General features: G+C 41.9%; 1 long non-coding RNA gene across 1 annotated transcript in view; it reads right to left on the bottom strand.

The window, feature by feature from the left end:
• Positions 1 to 5,084: 5,084 nt before the first annotated feature.
• The window catches only part of LOC130544509 (uncharacterized), a 43,406-nt gene continuing 37,716 nt past the window's right edge, over positions 5,085 to 10,774 (bottom strand). The window contains exon 3 of the long non-coding RNA XR_008960835.1: positions 5,085 to 8,294. This is a non-coding gene — a long non-coding RNA (uncharacterized LOC130544509). The remainder of the gene's footprint in view (positions 8,295 to 10,774) is intronic.

Raw genomic sequence — 10,774 nt, 5'->3', positions numbered from 1 at the left:
CAGGTGTGTCTGTCTCTAGAACCTACAGTCTCTCTATGGCACACATGTTGTGTTCCCCACTGCGAGATAGTATTTCTTTACGTCCATCACCATGTTTCCTACACATGCTCTATCGCTGACAATTGTTTCTTTACGAATCCACAACTGAATTGCATGGGAAACACAGGTAGACGTATGGCCGTGATTGGATTCCCCTCACTTCATGTAGCTTCTCATCATTCTCTTCCTGGTCAATCTGGCAATTCCCATCCTATGATATGATCCTTCTCTCCTTGCGGAGCCAAAGAGTCAAATGTTGGCTTCACTCCCAGACTCTCTCTAAATCCTACAGCCACTGATTCTGGACTGGCAGTCTTTGCAGATTTAGGTGGAAGGTCAGATTTCCCAAGCCTGGAGACACCCAAGAGAATTCAGTGAGCTACATGGGGTTTGAGCCTTGATTTGCGTTAGACCCAGGAGGAACTGGAATAGAGTGGTAGCCTCAAACACTAATTCAGAAATTAGTTCAGATTTAGCACTCAATATAAATGTTATGAATTTCTGAGACCCTGCATATTTCTGGAAGTTGCTGGTGCTGACTCTTTTCAAAGGTTAATTCTGGGGCTGCCTCTTCACTATAATTTAATATATTCAAGACTACTTGTTTGAATCAGTAAGGCTGAGCTCATGAGAAAATTTTTTGATAGACTTCACAAAATGGATATTAAATCTCGAGTAACTAAATGAAAACTATACTTTTTGTTGGATTTGAACTGGAGGAAGCAATTCTATGAGAAATACCAGTGATTAAAGAACTGATAATACCTGTAGGATGAGCTTGGCTCTAGAAGCAGTCTCGTGGTGGTTTGGGACAGCTGTATGGGCACATGATTGTCACAAGTTATGGTTTCAGTACCAGGCATGCGTGTGAACATTCATTCATCTGGGTAAGGGTTAGCTAAGTGGAAAACACAGTTTTGTAACTAGTGTGAAGCTCACCCAGTGCGTTACTTTGGGCTATCCCCACCTCCAATTTAACGTTTGGCTGATTTCCTCTTTATTCAGAGTTTAGATGAGAGATGCAATAATGATGATAATAATATTTGTGAATCTTTGGGTAGATGACTGTCCTTATACATATATACTGTAGCTTATGAAATTAAAAGTTCATGAAGAGGGGCCGCCTGGGTGGCACAGCGGTTAAGCGTCTGCCTTCGGCTCAGGGCGTGATCCCGGCGTTCTGGGATCCAGCCCCACATCAGGCTCCTCCGCTGGGAGCCTGCTTCTTCCTCTCCCACTCCCCCTGCTTGTGTTCCCTCTCTCGCTGGCTGTCTCTCTCTGTCAAATGAATAAATAAAAATCTTGAAAAAAAAAAAGTTCATGAAGAGACTTACCGTGGTACATAGTGCTAGCTTGCATCTTATACTCTATACCCTAAGGAGCTATGCCATTTTCAGGGACACCTGCATCTTTATTACTGAGTTTCCCTGGAATCATGCTTGAGTGGGACAGATACTAGAATTGTGGATTATTTCCCTTAAATCAGGGGAATCCAAGTCTTACTCTATTCCAGAGTCTGTGTGCCCTGAAGAAGTTGAGTGCTAGGAGTAGTTTTGGCAAGGTCTGATCTAGCACTTTTGTTTCCCAGTACAGTTAGAAGAGCAGGGAGGGGGAAAAAAGCGCTAAGAAAGGGAACAATTCTGTATTCACAGGTTGTCTGTTATATTAAAGCTCTTTCTGGGCAGGCATTTTTGATGGAGTGAAAATCACGCAATCAAAGAGCTTTAAAAATAGACAAACATATAGCAGATTTCTTCTCCCAGCAGAGAAAGTACACTCCCTTCCAGGTGTTACCTCAACAAAAGAACAGATCTGGTGAACAGACTTCTGGCTGGATGTTGGCTGCCATTCAACCTCTTGCCTGAGCCCTTGCATATTGCCACTTCGGAACAAACTTTCATGGCATCCTGATACAGGATATAATTTTATTTGTATTATTTTACTGCTTATAAAATATGGGGACGGTTTAAGAAGAGTATTTCATCCTGAGATTTTCAATATTGTGTGTTTTCAACTTAAAAGTAGAGGAAAAAATTCTCTCTTCCTAAGTTGAAACTCTAAGAACAACTACAACGAAAAACCCAAATATGTCCAATTTTGATAGGTCAATCAGTGGCTTTTGCACGGCAGAGCAAAATTTATTATGAACTCTAAGTTTGAACAGGTGACCTGTGGGTTTCTAGAGAGAAATGCGGGTACTTTCCAGAGGGTGAATCTTTACGCTATTCCTTGAGCAACAGTGAACAGATGCAGGTTCTTGAGGTCATTAGGGGAGGGAGGAGAAGAGGGAGAGAATTTTGATTTCTACTTTGAGAAGAAGTCTTGATGATATGTGGTTGGATATTAGTGAGAAGATGACAGGAAATGAAAAGATTTTAATATGTTACAGTGAAATCTGGCTCCATCAGAAATCAAGGTAAGCAGAATTCGTCACTTTCACTGATTCTCTTGTTTCATGATACCTGCAAAATAGTGCTGTTAATCTACTTGGTAGAATTGTCAGAAGATTTAAATTGCAATTTGGATTCCCAAGTTCTATCACAATCTATTTCTTTAGCTTAAGTTCTAGGAAAATGACAGCATTACATATATTTTTGAAAACAAATGGAAGGGACAATCACTTATAATTTTTATAACTCTGACCTTTTCTTAGTTTTTTCCTAGTACATACGTATGTTTAGTTGTAGTGTAATGTGCATGCAATTTGTGCTCTACATTTTTTTTAATTTTCTCATAAATATTTTCATATTACTTAATAGTTTTCATAATGACCATTTATAACAACAGCAAAATATTCCATGGAGTGGATGTATTTTAGTTAACTGTTTTCCTATCGTTGGATATTTAATCTTTGTAGACTCTGCCTTTTAATAAAGGTAATCAGGCTATTTGTGTACATATATTATTAAGATATATTTGGTCTTTAGAAATCATTCTATTTAATTAAAAATATTTTTACCTCTTGCTTTTTTTTTTAACCTTTCAGTGAATGGCCTATGTTTCTGTCTTGTATTCTATAATTTAAACTAAACATAAATATTGAAGTTACTGGTGATGATTTTAAAGGAGCGGTTCTCAAACTTAGTGGCTGTCAGACTCATCTGTGGTGCTCGTTAAAATGCATATTTCTGGCTCATCTTCAGATGTTATGATTAAGTAGAACTGGGGTGTGGGCACTCTCATGTGGGGGCTATAGAGCATGTGGGTGAACGCTGACTTTACGGAAATGTAGGACGTCTATTAACACATGTGGTATTAGAATTGACCATAGAATGCTGGAGATTCTATGTCTGAATTTAGGTAAACTTCTAAAAATAGTCTGTGCAGTCTAATGATTCTTGTGTCTATAAGCATAAAATCTAGTTTGGACTTTCTGTGAAAACTAGGTAGGAAGCAGAGAGGAAGTGAAGACTGGGAGAATGAAGAGGAGATGAGCTATTCCAACGAGAAGACAGACAGGCCAGCCGTCCTGCCAACTGTGTGTGTGGATGATAACGGGTGTGGGGAAGGAGGACTCAGGGATCACAGATCAGTAGTCTCTTCCCGCTTTAAGGTGATGCGATAAAGGGACAGCAAACATATTTGATTTTTTCCAGAAATCTGCACAGTGATTTCAAATGGAACAGAGCATCTAAACATATCTGGTCAGCTTTGTAATTTGATGATACTAATGGCTTATAGACATGTCCAGCATAAAAAAAAATCAATATCTCTACCTTATCAGAATGAAATATTTATATACCTTATTACACTTCCCCCAAAGGCATCAGAGTATAAAGTGCGATTAGAAACCAGTATATTTTTTATATGATGTTTTTCTATTTTAGAGTGTCCATCATGAAACTCAAAGCATTTGTCAGACTGTTCTTTTTCCTTTATTTCTCAAAATAAGCAATGAGTGGGCAGATATCACTCCTATTTTATAATCACAGGAAAAGAAGCACTGAAAAGTGAAGTTCTTTGCTTTTAGTCCCATAGCAGCTAATGGATCTCTTTTACCAGCTTCCTTGAGGGTTGAGGTCATGTTCCTATAGCCTTTGTATGTACTAGAGCAGGCTTTGCACTGCTGGGTGACAATTTTCCATGTGTCTGTCATATTTCTGCATGTCTCGGAACCAGAGACACGGACTGCCCTTTGCTCTGGAACGTCTTTTCAAGGAGGTTTGTAGAGCAGACAGCCTTCGAAGGCAGAGATAGTGTTTCCCCCAGAGCAAAAGGCAGGCATGGTTGGTGTCCAGTATGAAACATCAAGTTCCCTAAGTTCAAGTTTCCTTTACTGAAATGCAACCCATTCCATGTGCAGGCACCAATCTAGGCCCATCAGTGTAGCCTCTGTGGGGCTTGAAGACAAGGAAGAATGATAAAAATATGCTACTCATGCTGCTTGCTGTGTCATGAGTAATGAAGTCCTTTGTCCCTGATTCAAGAGTCTCATGTCATCAGCCAACAATCATGAAACTGTGACAAGCTAACTTGTTATTTAATCAGTAGAGTAAAATCTCACAACCTTCATAGTTCTTGATAACCACAAAACAGTGTTCAATTAAAGTTTGTAGAATGGAATCAAGACCCAGATAATAGACCCTAGGTCTTCTAACCACAAATTCATGGCACTTGGAGAAGTCAACATTGCCCTACACACGATAGCTGAGAAAGAAATAATAGCAACCACATGTTCCCTGGGAGAAAAAGACACCTAAGTAGAATTAAGTGCTAAAAAATGTGGTGAGTTTATTGTTTGAATTTGAAACTGTTGAATTTGGAGTCACAAACTCGTGTGACCAACGCATGGCATATTAGTTTATTCCCTGTAAATTACTGAGCAGATAGGAAACCAAATCTCTGTCATTATTGTACTCCTTTTTCTTCCTCCCAGAGGTTTTATATTTTGCCCAGAAAAGGGGCGCCTGGGTGGCTCAGTCAGTTAAGTGGCCTGCTCTTGATTTCAGCTCAGGTCACGATCTCAGGGTTTTGGGATTGAGCCCCGAATTGGGCTCCACGCTCAGCGGGGTGTCTGCTTGAGATTATCTCTCTCCTTCCCCCTCTATCCTTCCCTTTGCTTGCATGTGCTCTCTCTCTCTCAAATAAATAAATAAAATCTTAATTTTTTTTTTTTTTTTTGCCCAGAAAATGGGGCAAAGCCAGTATGGTCCACTATGGTCACCACGGATCTGCTCTCTGTTTAAGTCAGTGAGGTCCCCTTGCAGCAGTCTACCCTGTTGCTTCTGAGGCATCTGGCAGGGACATCTGTGCTGAAGCTCTGTCTAGGGAGGAAGGTTCAGGTTTTAGGCCCCTCACTCTTCCTGGATGTGAGGAAAGCTTTTCTGTCAGGCCAACTTTTTTCTCATCATCCTCATAACATAATACCTTTAAAGAATTCACGATTTTTGCAAAACGAAGTCAGGAAGGAAAGATTTGGATTTCTGGAGCAAAGGAGTCCGAAGGGCATGGCTCTTTTTCTCAAAGGGGCTGAGGAGGGAAAAGTAATTTTCGAATAAAGCATGTTTTAATATTTGAATGAATTCTCCTGCCACCATGTGCTTTGTATCTTTTCTTTCTTTACATTCTCCTTGGATCCTTTCCCCTAATAAAATTGGATGACCTTTTTTTTTTTTTTTTTTTTTTTTTTAACAAGATGGCGTGGGCCATTTGAGGGTGTGAGCTCCAGGACTGTAGCTTGGGGGTAGAAGTGGGATTTTAGAAAGAGATGGCACATACAGAGAGGAAGCAAAATAAATGGGAAACCTGCAGATGGGTGCCTTTGGCTCCCGCTCTCTCGGTTCTCTTCATCTAGTAACTTTTCCTCCCACTATCAGCCTCCCAAGGTGGAACCAACCAACGACATGCCTGCTTAAGCAACACTTTTACATTTGAAGACTATGTAAATGACAATAAAACACTGGCAGGATGTGCAGACTCTCTTGCATACTAGATTCAGAAAGGAAAATATGGTCTGTCTTGACTCTCACTGCTGTCAAGTGTTTAAATTGTCCTTCCAGCATATATTTAAAACACATTGTCATTGCAATGTTACCAAACAGTGAGCGAGTCAATGTATCTGAGACCACACAATGATTGACACTTTATAAGTCAAACAGAGAGACATGGAACCTCGTACTGCGACTGCTGTTTCCAGCTCCGAGGTCTGCTGATACAGTTTTTGACAGTGTGCAGAGATGTGCAATGCTGGTTCGCAACCACAAGCTGTAGAGTCGGGAGGTAGCCTCAGCTCCTTGGTGGCTTGGCACATGCTGCCTTCTTGAGTGGGACAGAACCGAGACAAGGGGCCGTGACGCCACTAACACGCTTTCAAGCAGTTGTTCTTTTTTTGTGTGAAAGTTGGGGGGGCGGTTTCTTATTCTGTTGTGTTTTGGTCTTTTACTTTATTTGGGTGTGGAAGTGAGGAGCATGTCTGGGTTACATGCTCACGTGGGATCACTTCCAGACTCACAAAGGAGGCCGAGGGGAGATGTGGGCCTTCTGGGCGCACGGTCATACGTGAACGAGGTCTTGCCTTCAATTCAAAGCATTTGCTGAGTTTCTCACGAATCATCAGAAGAATTCAATGAAGATTCAACTTTTAAAAATGGAATTTGCACCTGAAGTGAAAATTCAGACTAACTTGAACAATTAGAACGCAGTTCTGGCCACAGCTGCCCCAGCTACCACCGCCGCTGAAGAAGGGGTGCAGTGCCTTTCACCCTTAGCTCGTGAGCCATTGCAGATGGCAGAAAGCACGGTCTCCGTCCTCGTGTTCTAGAAGTGTAGCTCAGTGCCTGGCACAAAATACATATGTGAGAAATTTTTTGTCAAACGAGTGGAGGAATGAATGCCGGCAATGAACTAACAGCGCAGATGAAAAAAAGAGCCTTTGAGGTTTCCTGGTTCTTGTTTCCCGAGGTTACTCTTTCTATGCCATTTTTTTTAAGCTCTAATGACTACATCTCATTTTATTACATCTTTTATTTTTTTTCTAATTAAGCTTACCATGGTTCACAAACCCTGAGAAAATAGCAAGGTTATCCACTAAAGAGGGTTTCTTGACCCCCGTTCCCTTAATAGGCGTCCCTGGCAATGTTTTTGACTTCCCCAAAGAGTTGTTACATAGCTTTTATATTCTTTAAATGGAGAAAGAAGAGAACAACATGATCAATGGAATTAAGGCTTTTGCATAATTAGGGAAAAAAACACCCTTTGCTTGGCACAATTTCAATCTTCTTTTTCACCAGCTGCTAAGTCATTTTCATATCCCTAGCTGCTTCCTCCAAGCGCAAACACACCTGTTCTCCCAGCTCAGTACCCATTTTATGCTGGCTCCTAGTGAGCAGGAGATGTGAGTGTTTTGACTTGCATCAGAGAACTGAATAATCATCTCTTTATTCTGGGATAACAACAGGCCTCTTTGGCAGAGGTAGGCAGCTGAGGAATGGTCATCCTCAGAAATTCTCTCCTGAGACTGTGAGCGGGGCAGTGCACTCAGTAAACCAGTTTAGGTATAGACATAAGCTTGAACTTCTTTCTCTGGGCAACTTGTTGCTCTATCAGTCTGTGAAAGCCGTTCGGCTCGGTTGGACTTATGCTATGGCTGGAGCTTAGTGTCCAGTGGCCAGTCCAGAAAGAACCAATCTTGAACTCCCACGTCTGCTGCCATCAAAGTCAACCAACAGGTTGCGGAATGGGCAGCCAGGGTGGCACCTCTTACCCTGGAGTTCAAGGGAGGAACTTGGATGCATAAAGCTTGCACAGGCTGTGCGTGAATGGGAGCAAAGCAAAAGCCAGTGTCAGAGATGAAATGAAGGGCGTCAAAGGTAGAGCAATTGGTGTGCTGATTGGCAGTGATATCTGGCAAAAGAAGGGGCTAGGGCCGCCTCTGCTATTCCTATTATACTCCCATCCGGTACAGACGAAGTCTACGGGATTCAGGAGTTTCAGTCCTCAGCATCCTTACCACTTTTTGCCACAGACTGTTCAAGAATGACTGACTCATTTTTCATCGGGAATTGCTTATAGGTCCCCAACCCCATCTGATTTATAATCATTTCCAAAATAATGGTGTCATTCTGAGGATTTCTTTCCATTGTTCCATTCCGTAACCCTCCCATCTGGTGAGTATACCACTCATCTCAATCAGTGAAGTGCCATCCTGTCTGGTCTGCCGTGCCAGCAAGTCATTCAGTGCTCGAATCACTTCTTCACCTCCATCATATAGTTTAGTATTTTGTGGCAGGAAAACTGTAACATAGCACATTCTTCTCCTAACAGGGAAAAGTGAAATCCGTTACAGAGATGCTAATTAGGCAGAGTTTAACATTAGCTTTAATTTAAAGCAGCCCCCCTGAGACTACCTAGCATCTACCCAGGGTGTCATGCGCTATGAAGCCACACTCCCTCTCAATTAGCATCCATTTATTTGGGAACAACACCAAGCAGTAATAAACAGGCACAACCTGTTCCTTTCTCTCAACTCTGCCCAGCAGCAGCCTGTTCTCTGGAGACTTGCTTCACCAGCCCCAGCAGCCTTTATGGGACTGGCTTCAACCAAACTGGGGCCAAATAGTGTCTCGTTGGTCGTCCCCCCATCCCCCCAATCTTAGGTGTGTTTTCCGGTTTAAAGTTGCATCATGGCAGTGAGTTAACTGTTGAAATAACTTGCATTGAAAGGAAGGCTCAATCACGTTCAACATGGAATTGGTTTGGCCAGAGGCGACTTTGGGGGAAAGCAAGGTGGTTGGGGAGGCTGCGGGACCTGAGATTGTGTCTGTTAGGTCTGTGAATCAGGCTGCTTCCGTCTTTTGTATCCCTGCTGTGACACCCCCACCTGCCATGTCTTCTCCTGTCTCCCCGTGGCCAGTGTCTCCATCAGTGAGCGAGCCTTCCTGATGCCCTCCTTTGCAGAACTGTAAATGACCAGTATGTTTCTGCTTAATAGTTCATGTTACTTTATTAGTTCAGTTGGAAGGGCTTGTGTGAGACCTCCCAGAGAAGCATTTTTAGTATAGGCAGGGCTTAAAACATTTTGCATTCCGTTTTTAATTCACAAACATCAAACACGAAAACAGAACGTTTTAAAAGAAAGAAAAGGAACTCACACACCACCCACCCGACGGCATTAAATCCCAGCCCCTCTGTAACCGCTTCATCCAGCTGGGGCAGTGCTGCCGGGAAGACCCCGGGGCATGTACAAATACCAGGTTTGATGGATTTGAGACCGTCTGGATAGGGCGATTTTCACAAATTCAGTCCAAACTCGGAAGCTTTCTGTTTTTTTTTTTTTCCTGGTTATGTAGATCAGAGTTAGAATTTTAATAAATAATAAATGAGAGAGGTGGGAAAAGGAAAAAAAAAATCCAAGGGAAATATCAATAATATCAAACGTCTTCTAAGCCCCATCTGTTGCGTAGTCCATTAGCTGAGAAATTGCAGGGAGCCCTAATATTAGTACGTGTGATTGAAATAGCACCTTTCCAACAAAGAGCTTTGCCTTCACTAATCTCACCCATCTTGACAACATTCTTAGCGGGCGAGTGCCTGGGACAGGTATTATTCTTTATGTTTTACGAACAGGAAACACCACAGCACAGGGGTTAGTGGCTGAAGCAAGGTCACACTACTGGTGGCGGCAGATAGAGGACAAGCGCCAAGTGCTGAAACTATGGTACGTCTCAGCAGCAGCTACACTCTCCAGACGGACATCGACCCTGACCCAGATGGAATATGATGACATGAACAGCACTGTTTGGAAACTAATTGTGGGCAAAGGTCAGATTCTCTGCCTAAGGGAATGCTGGTTGCCTACATGGTGCTATATGTTCTTTCTAATACATAACAAATGTTCTTAGCCTGGGTGAAAACACTTGAAGTCCTTTAGCACCAATCTTTTGATAGAAATATATGTGTATCATAGCCTGAGTTCAGTCCTCTCCCCCCCCCCCCCCCGTGTGTGTGTGTGTGTGTGTGTGTGTGTAGCTCTGGAGCTTTTTAATATGCAGGTCAAGTCTGAGCTCCTGTTCTTAGAACAAATGAGGCAAAAGCAGCAGTAAATCTGGTCAGAGATAAATACATAACGGAAGTTCTGTCAGTCTCAGAGGCACTCTGGCAGGTTCCCTAGGGATATGCAGTTGGGTGCCATCTTCCACTATCAGAAAATATTCCTAGTTGGAGGTCCAAGTGACTTGGCTGTAGGCAAGACCACGAGCTTCACAAGAAAAATAGAGGAAGAACAGGGGTTCCTTTACTATTTAAGAAACGTTTACAATGTCAGAAAAGAAGGGCAAATATTACATTTAAAAATGTTCTCTAGATTTCTGTTTTTCTCGTTTTATAGCTCTGGAAGCAAGTACTTAATAGATTTAGTCGGTTCATTCAATCAACAAATATTACTGAAGCTCCTACTATGTGTCAGATCTTTAGGTAGGTGTTGGGACAGAGACTTGAACAAGACACCCAGGGTCTGCGTGGGGCTGATATTCGAAGGGAGAGATAGATAAATAAGCAAGAAAAAAGTGGGAACTACAGAAAATAAACATATGGAAAACCAAACAAAGAAATAAGGTGATTAGAGATTTTGAAAAAGTGCTCTGAAGGAAGTTGGGTAAGGACACACAGAGAGAGAGAGAGAGAAGAGAGAAATTGGGACAGACCTCTGGACAAGGTGGTCAGGGAAGACTTTCCTCTTTTTTTTTTTTTTTTAAAGTTCTTATTTTATTTTATTTTATTTTATTTTATTTTATTTTAT

This window comes from Ursus arctos, unplaced genomic scaffold (genome assembly GCF_023065955.2).
Source record: "Ursus arctos isolate Adak ecotype North America unplaced genomic scaffold, UrsArc2.0 scaffold_1, whole genome shotgun sequence".
In the NCBI taxonomy this organism is placed as follows: domain Eukaryota; kingdom Metazoa; phylum Chordata; class Mammalia; order Carnivora; family Ursidae; genus Ursus; species Ursus arctos.
This window is presented reverse-complemented; position numbering and strand designations above follow the sequence as displayed.